Source organism: Nerophis ophidion, linkage group LG16 (genome assembly GCF_033978795.1).
Source record: "Nerophis ophidion isolate RoL-2023_Sa linkage group LG16, RoL_Noph_v1.0, whole genome shotgun sequence".
Lineage (NCBI taxonomy): Eukaryota > Metazoa > Chordata > Actinopteri > Syngnathiformes > Syngnathidae > Nerophis > Nerophis ophidion.
Window position 1 is genome coordinate 15,123,534 of NC_084626.1, and position 13,842 is coordinate 15,137,375.

General features: G+C 39.7%; 1 protein-coding gene across 3 annotated transcripts in view; it reads left to right on the forward strand.

Moving 5' to 3' along the window:
• The first annotated feature begins 1,872 nt into the window (after window positions 1–1,872).
• The window catches only part of fkbp5 (FKBP prolyl isomerase 5), a 46,862-nt gene continuing 34,892 nt past the window's right edge, over window positions 1,873–13,842 (forward strand). The window contains exons 1-2 of one of the 3 annotated variants that reach the window (XM_061874414.1): window positions 1,873–2,287; window positions 4,012–4,075. The gene's annotated coding sequence lies outside the window, so the exon portion shown is untranslated. The remainder of the gene's footprint in view (window positions 2,288–4,011; window positions 4,076–13,842) is intronic. The other 2 variants (XM_061874413.1, XM_061874415.1) reach the window with 2 other exon arrangements.

Genomic DNA, 13,842 nt, shown 5'->3' on the forward strand with positions numbered 1-13,842 from the left:
CGGCAGAAACGTCTCGGTATGATGACGCGTACGCGTGATGTCACGGATTGTCAAAGACATTTTGTTCCAGCATCGTTCCCAGCTATTACCTCGTCTGTTTTCATCCAGAAATTCCACAGTATTCTGGACATCTGTGTTGCTGAATCTATTGCAATTTGTTCAATGGACAATGGAGACATCAAAGAAGAAAGCTGTAGGTGGGAAGCGGTGTATTGCAGCCGGCTTTAGCAACACAAACACAGCCGGTGTTTCATTGTTTACATTCCTGAAAGATGACAGTCAAGGTTTACTATGGAACAGAGATGTCAAGCAAACACGGTTGGATTGGACCACACACACAAAGTACAGTGTATTATGCAGCAAAGAGGGTCCCTTGCGAAGGGCAGGGATGGGCATCACCACCACCCGTCGACTAGTGCTGAAGAAAGGTGCGGGGCCGACCTTCAGGTTGTACATTTACGACCATATAATCTCACTAAAACACTAGTAACACAATAAGCAGATAAGGGATTTTCCAGAATTATCCTAGTAAATGTGTCTAATAACATCTGAATTGCTGCCACTGCCCTTGTCCTCCTCCCCCCCTAGTCTTTCACTCTCACTTTCCTCATCCATGAATCTTTCATCCTTGCTCAAATTATTCGGGCAATCGTCGTTTTTTTCAGTCCGAATCGCTCTCGCTGCTGGTGGCCATGATTGTAAACAATGTTCAGATGTGAGGAACTCCACAACCCGTGACGTCACGCACACATCGTCTGCTACTTCCGGTACAGGTAAAGCTTTTTTATTAGCGACCAAAAGTTGCGAACTTTATCTCCGATGTTCTCTACTAAATCCTTTCAGCAAAAATATGGCAATATTGCGAAATGATCAAGTATGACACATACAGTAGAATGGACCTGTTAGCTCCGTTTGAATAAGAAAATCTAATTTCAGTAGGCCTTTAAAGTGCCCTCTTTGGGGATTGTAATAGAGATCCATCTGGATTCATGAACGAATTCTAAACATTTCTTCACAAAAAAATTAATCTTTAACATCAATATTTATGGAACATGTCCACAAAAAAATCTAGCTGTCAACACTGCATTGTTGCATTTCTTTTCACAGTTTATGAACTTACATTCATATTTTGTTGAAGTATTATTACATACATATATTTATAAAGGATTTTTGAATTGTTCCTATTTTTTTTTATAATATTTAAAAAAAAATCTCACGTACCCCTTGGCATACCTTTAAGTACTCCCATTTGAGAACCACTGTTTTAGGCTATCAAGAAAAAAGTCAAAAAACTTATTTTTAAACAATTTATCCATATTTAATACAACATTCCAAATTTGTGTTATACATATGACCAAATAATGTATTAATTTTAACATTTTACATTAGCAAACCATCCATCCATCCAACCATTTTCTATCGCTTATTCCTTTTGGGGTCGCGGGACCAAAGCTGTTAAATAATTATTTCCCACAACGCCCTCCTGTTTCCTGACTTTGTAATGTAAGTAAAAAAGAAATATATAAACGATTCCCAAAAAATACCGATCATGTCACATAATGTAGTATCCTTCGCATTGATATATCGACAGTTGTATCGATTCCATCGGCCCGGAGTAAACACAAGTCCAACCAGCGCGCTGTAGCGCAACAACAAGCCGGCCCCCAGGCGCTCCTTCCCGGGCTGCGGGCATCTCGCTTTGACACCATGGTGTCAGACTCATGTCGGCGGCGGTGCGGGTCGTGGACGTTGCATATTGGTGTGGAGGATCCAGAACATCAGCTGACCGACCGGAGGCGGAGGACAGCCGGCCGCGGAACAGCCTGTTCCCGACCAGCCAGCTATAGGCTCGGCACAGAACGGGTTACAGGTCAGGCCGTCTATTTGGAACATTGTGTTCTCGTCAGCGGCGGTGCGGCCACAGTACAGCCGGAACATTGTGTTACTTTGTGGCTGCCTTCCAAGACCTGCCTTTCATTTCGTACTAAAAAAAAATCCCTCCCACCGCTCCTCTCTACGCGTTTTTTCCGCCTCTGTCCCTCCCCCGAACTCACTTCGACGTGTGCGCTCCATGTGATCGCTGTACGGGTATGTTTGTTGTCATCAAGCCGAGCAAAGGACGCCGGTCTCGGGCGAGAAAAGCGGAAGTGCGACGCCCACACGGAGGAACATCTCGTACCCGGGACGTGAGCTGCGACGCGCAGCCTTCAAGCAGCAGACACTGCCGCTCCTTTACTTCGCCAGGTGGATCTTTCTTCACCTCCCCCCGAGAAAGCAGCAAGAACATGTGAGTGTTTTAATTCATTCTCCTCCGCTGTCACTTACTTAGGAAAAGTGTTTCTTACTCTATTACTATGCATTATGAGGACATGGTCAGAGCGTTAGATGTAATTTAATTGTCAGAATAAATAGAAATGACTTAACAAGCTGTATCGCAGATGGTTAAACGACTTCATGTATAAATCATGTTAGAATGACATTATAATAAATTATTATTGTCCCCCTCACGTTCAATTAAGCCACTAAGCGGAGTAGAACATTCTGAACCAGAGCAGGGTGTACTTTTAAGCTGGAACTGCTGGGAATTGTTATTGAAACATGTATTTACACCGAGGGGATGGAGATTTAGCATCTTCTAGGAAAGTCATTTTTTAAAATAATTATAAAAGCCATATCAAAGAGCTACATGTGTTTCTTTTTTAAGTTGTGGCCAACGTTTAAGAAATCTACCATCAATGTGCCAACATATCCTCCTTGTTGCACCTTTTCACCAAGTTTTAAGCATATAAATTGTATTTATTTATATATTTTTTAAAGCATATTTATGATTTTTTGAGATCTTTGGCCATTAAAAATTAGACGTGTTAAATGTTCTCACATTCCATGCTTTTAAGTTCAGGTACATTATGTCATCTCTTGCCACTTTTTGATTTTAATAATTTATTTTCACTTCTAATTCCCTATATTTTTACCCCATATTTGTTCCCACTAAGTTGGAGTCCTTAATCTCGTTATATGCACATATAATGACAATAAAGTCCATTCTGTTGTATTCTATATTGCCGTTGTGTGGGACAATTCAAAGGTTATTTGAGGTAACTCAACACAGTCATCATTTTGATGACAGCTTTGAAGAAGATGAATGTTTGTGAGATAAATCCAATGAAATTGTTTTAAGGACAGGGTGTTCTGAGCCATCAGCCTACACCGGTGGGGAACATGTGAATAGAAGGAACATTGTGTTCAGCAACACAAACACACACACACACATGCACAGTTCGGTTCTTTTAAGGACACTGCGTTGACTTGCATTCATTTCACATAGACTTCAGTGCACCTGTAACCATAACAATGCTTCTTTTCCACAAATGGCATGTCTGACATTGTCCCAGCACCTCAAATCACGACATGGCGTTCACTGTTTACTTTTCCAAAAGACAAAGATGACGCACGAGGCACTTGACGCTAAGGTTCTATCGATGGTTGGATCAATTTGTCTTTATGCTTCGCTGAGATTTAATCAAATCTCTCATCTTTGACACCTAATAAGTGAGACGTGTTAAACTAGGGAGAAGGTCGTTGAGGAAAAAGGATGCAGGAAAATGGGTACTTTGGTGATCATTTGCATCAAATGACTGAAGAGACTTTATTGTATGTTATTGCAGACCATTTGAGCATGAACAGTTTTGCATTCAGGTGTTTGATCAAATTCATAGATATAATCACAACATACTCTGTCTCCATTTTGTATTTCATACGGAGGTTGTTTGTCCAGCTTGTCTGCGTGAAACACCCAAGGTTTTTTTCAGGCTCTCCTGACAATCTATCTAACTTTGTCTCTTTGATCGGTATCATGTGACGCTGGTCATATTTATGGGGCGCTTTTAAAGATTACCTAAATATAAATTTATATTTATATTTTTCAACTTATAAGTTTAATTGGTTCTATAATGGAACTCTTGTCATGATCTGGCACCACTGCTGCCGCCTGTCTGCTTTTTTTTTTTGCAGTGCCAGGTTTTCAGGCTACGGGGTATCTCCACCTCCAGGCTACCTCCACACACTTCTCTTATCTGTAAGCTCACAAGTCTATGCATTATTTTAATTATTCTCTGCATTGGAGTCCTACTCCGACTAAGGCCGATCGTGACAGCTCTTAGCTCCAAACACTCTCAGATCAAAATAAATTAAAAATGAATGGCGATAGGCTGATGGGCAACACTAAATTGGCCCTAGTTTGTAAATGTTGTCTATCTGGGGACGGCGTGGTGAAGTTGGTAGAGTGGCTGTGCCAGCAATCTGAGGGTTGTTGATTCAATCCCCACCTTCTACCATCCTAGTCACGTCCGTTGTGTCCTTGGGCAAGACACTTCACCCTTGCTCCTGATGGGTCCTGGTGAGCGCCTTGCATGAATGGGCGAATGTGGAAATACCGTCAAAGCGCTTTGGGCTCCTTAAAAAGGGGTAGAAAGGCGCTATACAAGTACAACCTGCGATGTGGTGGTGACTTGTCCAGTTGGGACCCCTGCCTTCCGCCCGAATACAGCTGGGATAGGCTCCTGCCCCACTTGCGACCGCGAAAGGGACAAGCAGTAGAACAATGGATAGATGGATGACTTGTCCAGGTGGGACCCCTGCCTTCCGCCCGAATACAGCTGGGATAGGCTCCTGCCCCACTTGCGACTGCGAAAGGGACAAGCAGTAGAACAATGGATAGATGGATAAATTACTGCTTGCCCAGCTCAAAAAACACCACACTTTTAACATGCTACATGCCTTTTAAAATAACAACTAATTAGTGCAGAAATATTGAGTGAAAATATAATGTATTTCAAAGAACTATCTATATAATACGATTACGGAACACATTTCTCCATATATGGATAAATGTTTGCCATTTAGATGTGTTTTTTAACGTCTTTGGCTGGCGCTATGTCTCCGCCTCCATCAGTATGGTGCAGACTTTGAATTTGTACGGACGCAAGTCGTACACTCCTTACAGCCTCTTTCATTCTTTGATGATTTCTTGCTTTGATTTAGTAAATATAATCCGCCTCTTCCCCTCAACACTATCATTCTGTTTTAATTTTCATGCCACTAGTCTCGTCGATGGTTGGCTTGCAAGAACGTCACAAGATTCCACTAATTGGTGAGATCCATGTATAGCGCCTCGTCGAATGTCCAGCAATAATTGCTGCTTATTAATGTTGGTCGCTTTTTCTTGAAAACTGTTTTTTGTAGGGGCGCAAGACAGGTAATTTTACAGGCTATATGAGGAATTATGATGCCACACCAATTCATCAAATAACGTTCAAAATAACTTGTTAGGGCGAGCAAATCCAGTGCGCTTGTTTTCCTACCTGTTTTGTGAACCGTGTTGTAAACTTCCCCTGAGCTCACTTTAAACAAAGAAGGCGACGATTGTGTGGGACATCTTCACTGTTCAAGAGGAATTTGGACACGTGTGCTATTTGTACCAAATAGTCTGCGGACATCAAATCAAACCTTATCAGCCATCTGAAATTCCAGCATTGCTGCAGCAGTGTTTTGAAACCTTAGGAGGACGCCTGCCAACCGCGAAGAAAGGTGTTCGCAAACTAGTTAAATTAAAAAAAAAAAAAAGATTAGTTATTTACTGTTTATCAGTATCGGTCTTGAGAAGCAAATTGACTGCATTGGCTTGACAAAAATATAATTCATGCCTACTATTTCAGGTTGTAAGAATTGTCTTTAAATCAGAGTAAGGGAGCAATAGAAAGATGGTTTTCTTGGGAGATGAATACCTTCCTCACCGTCACTGCTCCTCTGCTCTTGCTACTTCACCAAAGTACAGTTTGCATGCTGAATTTCCAAAATGTACCCAATTATATCCAATTCTTGCTGATGACCGTTAGAATGTAATCAGGGGAGACGTGTCTCTATGCTAACCTGACAACCATAACATTGAATTTTTCCATTTTGGAAAAATGGGGTGCTGGTTGGAAAAATGGTGTGCTGGAGCCTATCTCAGCTGCATTTGGGAGGTAGGCTGTGTACACCCTGGACAAGTGTCAATTTAATTTATATATTCATATTGATAAATATAATAATAATGGATAATGTTTTTTCTAGACACCAAAAGCGCTTTACATAAAACTGAGAACCCATCATTCATTCACTCCACATGCACTCTTTGATGGTGGTAAGCTACATTTGTAACCACACCTGCCTTAGGTAGACTGACAGCAGAGTGGTTGCCAATGTGTGCCTACGGCCCTTCCAACTACGACCAAATCTACTGATTGGTCAAAAAGGATATTAAGGCAAATTACTGCAATTTTAATTTTCCTGAGCAAAAAGCACATATCGAAAACTTGTTAGTGAAATAATGGGCATCTGGATGATACAGGTCCTTTTAATGTTCACTTTTGTTCCATTTTATTTCTTCCACATACTGTAATCACATAATTGCCTGACTCTGTACATTTCATAGACCTCAAAGTTAAAGGAGCTGTTTGCAACCATTAAGCAGCTGCCCAGAGCGTACTAACTTTACAAAGTGCAAGCATTAAATCCTGCGGTTTTCTGGCTTTGAGCATGTACAAACACACACAAACGCAAGTCAACTTCAGTGATTTTTTTATGTCTTGTCAGCTCATACCAGTTTGGCAAATTATTTGCTGCTTCTCTCGGAGTGCTTTTAATATGTGTGTGTGTGTGTGTTTCAACACTGAGTGACAAGCCAGAACGAGCAATTTTTCAATCCATCCATTTTTCTACCGCTTGTAGAAATTATATTGCACGCTGAAACATCAAAGGATGCAGTGGATACTTTGATTTGTTACTTTCAAGACGATGCAATATCCATCCATCCATTTCCTACCGCTTATTTCCTTTGCGGTCGCAGGGGGCGCTGGTGCCTATCTCAGCTACAATCGGGCGGAAGGTAGTGCATACCCTGGACAAGTCGCCATCTCATTGCAGACGATGCAATATATATATTTTTAAAGAAAAGAACAAGCGACGTGTAGCTTTGTGTTATTAGCATCAACTTTTTGTTTAGCTCCAAAATCCATATAATCCTGAGTGAACGCACATGTGCTTTACATGAATGTGTTACGATTCTTTCATACTGGACTCCCAAGTTCCAAGGCGTTGCACGTTTCTGCTTTTGATCAGTGCTACAGTTTCAAAGAATATAAGACAGTGGCTTAAAGTAGGTTCTGGAAGAATGAACAAAAAGTTTATTTTTCTATAATTTCTTATTTTAAAGCAAGCCCAAACTGTCCTTCTGAACAGATTTTGATTTGTCAGCACGCTTTTCCCAATGTAATCGTAGACTATTGTCGACAGTCTGCGAGCATTTATTATTGCATTGTAGCGGCACGACTTTTTTGTTCCCATCATGCTTCACTGCAAATACTTTGAGCCAGCTGCTTGATTTCAGAGCTTTAGGCATTAAATTGTCTGTTTTTTATTTTTCAAAGTTGCTTTGTTGTCTTTTAATGCTAAGACTAGTGTGTTCCAAGACTAGTGTGTTCCCTTTTTTATGTGTAAAATTATCTTTATATCATTTGATCGCTTTCATCTCTGACACAATGACTGGATGGTGTCATGTGTAGTCACCTCCCTGTTCATATTTTGTTTGTGGGTTGTGTTAGTTACACTTGGACCACTTTTTCTTAAGACTTCTTCCTGAACGTTTATCACTTGCGCCACAGTATTATCAATTTACTTCAATTGATCACTGGCAGAGATAGCGAAGGTAGGAACAATTCCAGTCATGTAAGATTATAGCTGTCGCTAGATCACATATGGGAAATGTTTTTTTTTAGCATATTATGCAACATTTTTGCCCTAAATCAAGCAGTTGTAGTCTAATTCTTTTCATAGTCTTGTGCCAAAAGTACATCTCTTGACATGTTAATAAGCATGTTAGTCAAGGACCAAACATGGTGAATCCGAGTTTCAGTTTTATGCTCCTAAAATCTGGAATAGTCTCCCTGAAGATGTGAGACAGGCCTCTTCAGCGTTGGCAATGTTCAAATCCAAGCAGAAAACACTTTTTTTTAAAAATTGTGCGTATGACAACTGAAAGTACTTTATCTACAGTATTTGATATATTTTAATTAAATATGATTGTTTGATGTTTTTGAATTTTAAATATAATTTTATGATTTTATATCTTTATTTTTGCCTTTTAATTTCCTGTAAACCACTTTGGGTTGCCTAGTATTGGCTACTCGATGGGACCAAACCAACCAGATATTAATGTGCAATGCGACTGATTGTCTTTCTGATCCAAAAAAAGTGAAATTCAGGCTGGTATTGGTTAATCCAATCCGATACAGAAAAATTTGTGCAAATATACCTAATGTGTTTGGTAAAATTTTAAATGTAGTACAAAACCCCGTTTCCATACGAGTTGGAAATTGTGTTAGATGTAAATATAAACGGAATACAATGATTTGCAAAACCCTTTGCAACCCATATTCAATTGAATGCACTACAAAGACAAGATATTTGATGTTCAAACTCATAAACTTTATTTTTTTTTGCAAATAATAATTAACTTAGAATTTCATGGCTGCAACACGTGCAAAAGTAGTTGGGAAAGGGCATGTTCACCACTGTGTTACATCACCTTTTCTTTTAACAACACTATATAAACGTTTGGAAATTGAGGAAACTAATTGTTGAAGCTTTGAAAGTGGAATTATTTCCCATTATTGTTTTGTGTAGAGCTCCAGTTGTTCAACAATTCGGGGTCTCCGCTGTCGTATTTTACGCTTCCTAATGTGCCACACATTTTCGATGGGAGACAGGTCTGGACTGCAGGCGGGCCAGGAAAGTACCCGCACTCTTTTTTTTACGAAGCCACGCTGTTGTAACACGTGCTAAATGTGGCTTGAAATTGTCTTGCTGACATAAGCAAGAAAAGACGGCGCTCAGATTGCAGCATGTGTTCCAAAACCTGTATGTACCTTTCAGCATTAATGGTGCCTTCACAGATGTGTAAGTTACCCATGCCTTAGGCACTAATGCACCCCCATACCATCACAGATGCTGGCTTTTGAAATTTGCGTTGATAAGTCTGGATGGTTCGCTTCCCCCTTTGGTCCGGATGACACAATGTCGAATATTTCCAAAAACAATTTGAAATGTGGACTCGTCAGACCACAGAACACTTTTCCACTTTGCATCAGTCCATCTTACATGATCTCGGGCCCAGAGAAGCTGGCGGCGTTTCTGGATGTTGTTGATAAATGGCTTTCGCTTCGCATAGTAGAGCTCTAACTTGCATTTACAGATGTAGTGACAAAGTGTATTTATTGACAGTGGTTTTCTGAAGTGTTCCTGAGCCAATGGGGTGATATCCTTTAGAGATTGATGTCGGTTTTTGATACAGTGCCGTCGGAGGGATCGAAGGTCACGGTCATTCAGTGTTGGTTTCCGGCCATGCCGTTTACGTGGAGTGATTTCTCTGGATTCTCTGAACCGTTGGATGATATTATGGACCGTAGATGTTGAAATCCCTAAATTTCTTGCAATTGCACTTTGAGAAACGTTGTTCTTAAACTGTGAATATTTGCTCACGCAGTTGTGAACAAAGGGGTATACCTCGCCCCATCCTTTCTTGTGAAAGACTAAGCATTTTATGGGAAGCTGTTTTTATACCCAATCATGTTCCCAATTAGCCTGCACACTTGTGGGATGTTCCAAATAAGTGTTTAATGAGCATTCCTCAACTTTATCAAAGTTTATTGCCACCTTTCCCAACTTTTTGTCACGTGTTGCTGGCATCAAATTCTAAAGTTAAGGATTATTTGCCAAAAAAAAAAAGTTTTTCAGTTTGAACATCAAATATGTTGTCTTTGAAGCATATTCAACTGAATATGGGTTGAGAATGATTTGCAAATCATTGCATTCCGTTTATATTTACATCTAACACAATTTCCCAACTCATATGGAAACGTAAGTTTTGCTGCTCTTGAGGAATGATCTTCAAACAATAAAAAATCACAAGGAGAAACAAATGATAGTGTTATTCTCCACTGAATATGTTATATTTAACTGTGTAGTGTCTCCATATAGTCTACAATAAAATTATATTTGTGTGTGTGTGTGTGTATATATATATATATATATATATATATATATATATATATATATATATATATATATATATATTATTTTCATTCAGAAAAGCGCTATACAAGTACAACCCATTTATGACTATTTACATTGTAGATTTTCACTGAAGGCATCAAAACTATGACACTTGTGAAATTAAAACCATTATAGGTGACTACCTCTTGAAGCTCATCGAGAGAATGCCAAGAGTGTGCAAAGCAGTAATCAGAGCAAAGAGTGGCTGTTTTGAAGAAACTACAATATAAAACATGTTTTTAGTTTCTTTACCTTTTTTGTGAAGTACATTACTCCACGTGTTCATTGTTCATTCATAGTTTTGATGCCTTCAGTGACAATCTACAATATACAAGGTGTGTCCAAACTTTTGGCTTGCTCTCTCTCTCTCTCTCTCTCTCTCTCTCTCTCTCTGTATATATTCATATGTATATATTCATATATGTATATATATATATATTCATATATATATATCTATATCTATATCTATATATAGATAGAGATAGAGATATTTATATTTATATTTATATTTATATTTATATTTATATATATATATATATATATATATATATATATATATATATATATATATATATATATATATATATATATATATAGGGCTTCATGGTGGGAGAGGGGTCAGTGTGTCTGCCTCACAACACGAAGGTCCTGCAGTCCTGGGTTCAAACCCAGGCTTGGGATCTTTCTGCGTGGAGTTTGCATGTTCTCCCCGTGAATGCGTGGGTTCCCTCCGGGTACTCCGGCTTCCTCCCACGTCCAAAGACATGCACCTGGGGATAGGTTGATTTACAACATTAAATTGGTTCTAGTGTGTGAATGTTGTCTATCTGTGTTGGCCCTGCGATGAGGTGGCGACCTTTTTTTTCCTTTTTTTTTTCTTAGGGACGGCGTGGCGCAGTGGGAGAGTGGCCGTGCGCAACCCGAGGGTCACTGGTTCAAATCCCACCTAGAACCAACCTTGTCACGTCCGTTGTGTCCTGAGCAAGACACTTCACCCTTGCTCCTGATGGGTGCTGGTTGGCGCCTTGCATGGCAGCTCCCTCCATCAGTGTGTGAATGTGTGTGTGAATGGGTAAATGTGGATGTAGTGTCAAAGCGCTTTGAGTACCTTGAAGGTAGAAAAGCGCTATACAAGTACAACCCATTTACCATTTATCATTTTGTTCGTCATGAAGAAGGGACAATTTTGTCATGAAAAAGGGAGGTTTTTGTGGTTCGTGCACTAATTGTAAGTATATATTGTGTTTTTTATGTTGACTTAATAATAAAAAAAAATATATATATATATAAAAAATTATTCTGCGGCACGGTGTTTGGGGACCACTGACGTACAGTATGACGTGACAGTACGCTATGTGTGTAGGAAGCTGCGCTTGCTAAAGTAACGTCCGATCATTACCTTTTAAAATTCGAAGTTCAGACTCATGTTCGGCAAGCTAATAATAATAATAACTGCTATAGCAGCCGTAACATTAATGCTGCCACAACGACGACTCTTGCTGGCCTACTGCCCTCGGTAATGGCACCATTTTCAAATTTATGTGGGCTCTATTGATAACCTCACTAACAACTTTAACTACGCCCTGCGCGAAACCATTGATAGTATAGCAGCGTTGAATCAAAAAAAAAGCTCCAAAAAGGCGAACCCCATGGTTTGCAGAAGAAATTAGAGCTCATAAATTATCATGTAGAAAGATCGAACGCAAATGGCGCGCGACTAAACTTGAGGTTTTCCATCAAGCATGGAGTGATAGTTTAATAACTTATAAACGCATGCTTACCTTAGCTAAAGCTAAATATTACTCAAATATCATCCGCCTTAATAAAAACAATTCTAAATGGAACTCCTTCCATTAGCTCCACCCACTCGGTCGATGACTTTATGCAATTCTTTAATAAGAACATTGAAGTCATTAGACAGGAGATTAAAGACAATGCGTCACAGCTACAACTGGGTTCTATTAACACAGATACAACTGTATATACGGCGGATACTGCCCTCAAATAGTTTCTCTTTTTGATGAAATGAAATTAGAAGAATTGTTACGTGTAAATGGAATGAAACAAACAACATGTTTACTTGACCCACTTCCTGGGAAACTTATCAAGGAGCTCTTTGTATTATTAGGTCCATCAGTGCTAAATATTATAAACTTATCACTTTCCTCTGGCACTGCTCCCCTAGCATTCAAAAAAGCGGTTATTCATCCTCTCCTTAAAAGACCTAACCTCAATCGTGACCTCATGGTAAACTAACGACCGGTGTCTCACCTTCCCTTTATTTCGAAAATCCTCGAAAAAATTGCAGCTAAATGAACACTTAGCGTCTAACAATCTATGTGAAACCTTTCAATCCGGTTTCAGGGCAAATCACTCTACGGAGACAGCCCTCGCAAAAATGACCCATGATCTATTGCTAACGATGGATTCTGATGCTTCATCTATGTTGCTGCTCCTCGATTTTAGCGCTGCTTTCGATACCGTCGATCATAATATTTTATTAGAGCGTATCAAAACACAAATTGGTATGTCAGACTTAGCCCTGTCTTGGTTTAACTCTTATCTTACTGACAGAATGCAGTGCGTCTCCCATAACAATGTGACCTCGGACTATGTTAAGGTAATGTGTGGAGTTCCCCAGGGTTTGGTCTTTGGCCCTGCACTCTTCAGCATCTACATTGTGCCGCTAGGTGACACCCAACTCTACATGCCCCTAAAGCTGATCAACACACTGGACTGTAGTCAGCTGGAGGTGTGTCTTAATGAAATTAAACAATGGATGTCCGCTAACTTTTTGCAACTCAATGCCAAGAAAACGTAAATGCTGATTATCGGTCCTGCTAGACACCGACCTCTATTTAATAATACAACTTTAACATTTGACAACCAAACAATTAAACAAGGCGACTCGGTAAAGAATCTGGGTATTATCATCGACCCAACTCTCTCCTTTGAGTCACACATTAAAAGCGTTACTAAAACGGCCTTCTTTCATCTCCCTAATATCGCAAAAATTCGCTCCATTTTGTCCACTAGCGACGCCGAGATCATTATCCATGCGTTTGTTACGTCTCGTTTTTATTACTGTGACATATTATTTTCCGGTCTCCCCATGTCTAGCATTAAAAGATTACAGTTGGTACAAAATGCGGCTGCTAGACTTTTGACAAGAACATCAAAGTTTGATCACATTCCGCCTATACTGGCTCACCTGCACTGGCTTCCTGTGCAATTAAGATGTGACTTTAAGGTTTTACTACTTACGTATAGAAAACTACACGATCTAGCTCCAGCCTGTCTTGCCGATTGTATTGTACCATATGTCCCGGCACGAAATCTGCGTTCAAAGGACTCTGGCTTATTAATGATTCCCAGAGCCACAAAAAAGTCTGCGGGCTATAGAGCATTTTCCATTCGGGCTCCAGTACTCTGGAATGCCCTCCCGGTTGATTGATTGATTGATTGATACTTTTATTAGTAGATTGCACAGTACAGTACATATTCCGTACAATTGACCACTAAATGGTAACACCCGAATAAGTTTTTCAACTTGTTTAAGTCGGGGTCCACGTTAATCAATTCATGGTAACAGTTTGAGATGCCACCTCAGTAGAAGCATTTCAGTCTCACCTTAAAACTCATTTGTTATACTCTAGCCTTTAAATAGACCCCCTTTTTAGACCAGTTGATCTG